Below are 2,745 nucleotides of genomic sequence, written 5' to 3' on the forward strand. Positions count from 1 at the left end.
TTATTCGTCCTTTAACAATCTAGTTATAGTTTTCCTCTGCTTGTGAACAAGCAGGGTTCAGAATTTGGTGATCATTATTTAAACATCAATGAATTGCATTATTTTACGCTTTTTTATTTACTTTTGCAAACCTTGGCTAAGACCCTTTAGATGTATTTCTAAGATTCTATATGTTAAAATAACTGAGAATTTCAGTCGTCAGATTATGCATCACATCCTGAATCTGAAGTTGTAGTCATGATTAAGGAAGAAGACTGATAGGAAAACAAGGTATAAAGGCCTTACGTTTTTACAAAATGCAGTAGAAAGAGTTATAGAAATCAATACTACATCCCCCACACAAAAACTGAACCTCCTAGCCATTTACCTCAAGCATCTCTGACCACTGCGCCGGGCCGACACCTACCTCTCTCACCGGTTTCGGCTTCTTAAGCTTTACGACAGCACCATGTGGTTTCTCCTAACAAAGCACGATGTCAATGTTAGTAATGTTCAATCCCACATAGTATTGGAAATACTATTGGGAATGGGTATTTATGGTTTGGATTTCCCACTTCCTTGTTGAGTGAAAGAGAACAAGGGGGACTCTCGTGCACCGCCGTCGGTGCTGTCCGTCTCGGCTCGGCTCGGCATAACTCATGGTCGTGGTCGTGGTCGAGTTAATACGTGTCTTCGACACGTACGCGTGAATACTATCTTTTTAGAGAAAATTCTTGAGGAATTTCTCTTTGAAAGAAACAAATGGAAAAATGTGAAAGATTTCAACTGATATTTATAGGCTGCTGAGGACTGTTTAAATTTAAATGATAACAGCTGGTTTATGAGAGTTATCATAAATTAAACAACATTTTCTAAATTAAATAAAAAACGTTAAGATGTATCTGGACTGATTTTCAGCTTTGTACAAAGGGGACAAGCTATTAATATCAGGAGTTACATGAGTTATTTGATTTAATTCCAGGGGTTACATGATATAATTTTGGGAGTTATAACAGCTGAATAATGATGCAATGAACCTGGACTATTTCTGAGTTAGGTTCATCTAGACGTTTCAGCTGTTACAAAGAAGAGATTTAATCCTGAAGTTTTATGGACGATTTTAACCCTATTTCTAGCCTATAAATAGAGAGTTATATTCAGCTTCTCAACTCACTCTCAACATTCAGAATTCACTCTCCAAGTGTTTTCTAAATATTCTCTATGTGATTTCCGATAAGAAGAGCAATACCACCAGCAGTCTACTCCGATTTCGGGTGTACGGAATTCGGAGCGACCGTGTTAACCTCGGGGGACGGTCCGCTTACTGCAGCGATTACACACATCGGGGCAAATTTGTTTCTAAGACAGTGGTTATACCACGACACGGTTTACCAATCTGTTCTTTTTCAATTACTGTTTATCTTTCCTGTCAGTGCTAACGGTGTGGTTTGGCAGTCTATTTTACCAACAATTTAGAAACAAATTCAAATATACTGCAATCATGTCAACACCTTTGAGCAAACTGATACCCGATCTTTCCAAGCTCGATGCACTTGATAGAAAGAATTATAGAAGGTGGTCCCAAAGAATCCTGATATTCTTCGAGCAACTTGATCTTGACTACGTGTTGCTCAAGCCACCACCTACCATGCCGCTAACCCCAACTACAAATAATGATGCTGATGCGGTTCTCAATGATGATGCCCTAGTAACTACCGCTGTTGCACTTGCTACCTACGAGAAGTACGAGAAAGACAACAAAACGGTGCGAGGATATTTACTCAGTCACATGTCAAATAAATTATTTGATATGTTCCTTAGAGAAAAGAGTGCCAAGGCAATATGGGATACTCTCGATAAAAAGTATGGTGCGGACGATGCTGGCAACAAGAAGTACGTTGTCGACGAATGGCTCAAATTCCAAATGACTGATAACAAGCCGATAATGGATCAAGTCCATGACTGTGAGAACCTAGTTGCTGACATCATCGCCGAAGGGATGCAAATGTGCGAGGTGCTACAAGCCAATGTTCTCATTGAGAAGCTGCCCAAGTCCTGGTCTGACTACCGCAACTCTCTTAAGTATAAGAATAGAGAAATTTCGCTTGAATAGCTCATGGGCCATATGAAGATTAAAGAAGCCAACCGTTTAAAAGATAAGCTTACTAATTCTATGAGTAATTTATCTTTTAGAGCTAACTTGGTTGAGTCTAAATTTAAGAAGATCATGAAACGTGGGAATCAAGATAAGAAGATGAAACCTCAGAAGGCTACCAACTTCAAGAAGTCAGGAAAGGCAAAACCTGAAGGAAAAATGTTCAAGTGTTATGTCTGCGGTTTACCCGGCCACAAAGCTTACCAATTCCAACACCGCTCAGACCACCAGAATGAAAACAAGCCACAGATGCACGTTGTAGAAGAAGATGATGAGATCATTGCTGCGGTGGTCTCAGAAGTCAATCTGGTGGAAAACAGTTCAAAATGGGTTGTTGACACTGGAGCTTCAAAGCATTTCTGCGCAAGGAAAGTGTTTTTCACCGAATTTGAGGATGAGAACGTAGGTGAACGTGTGTACATGGGGAACTCTAGCAGCTCTGAAGTGCTAGGCAAAGGCAAGGTTTTACTCAAGCTGACCTTTGGAAAAACTCTGGCATTAAATAATATTCTGTATGTACATGCCTTGCGTAAAAATTTGATAAGTAGTGGGCTTTTGAATAAGGCAGGCATTAAGTTAGTTTTTGAGGCAGATAAACTTGTACTTTCTCG

The sequence above is a fragment of the Hibiscus syriacus genome, unplaced genomic scaffold (genome assembly GCF_006381635.1).
Source record: "Hibiscus syriacus cultivar Baekdansim isolate YM2019G1 unplaced genomic scaffold, ASM638163v2 tig00110348_pilon, whole genome shotgun sequence".
Lineage (NCBI taxonomy): Eukaryota > Viridiplantae > Streptophyta > Magnoliopsida > Malvales > Malvaceae > Hibiscus > Hibiscus syriacus.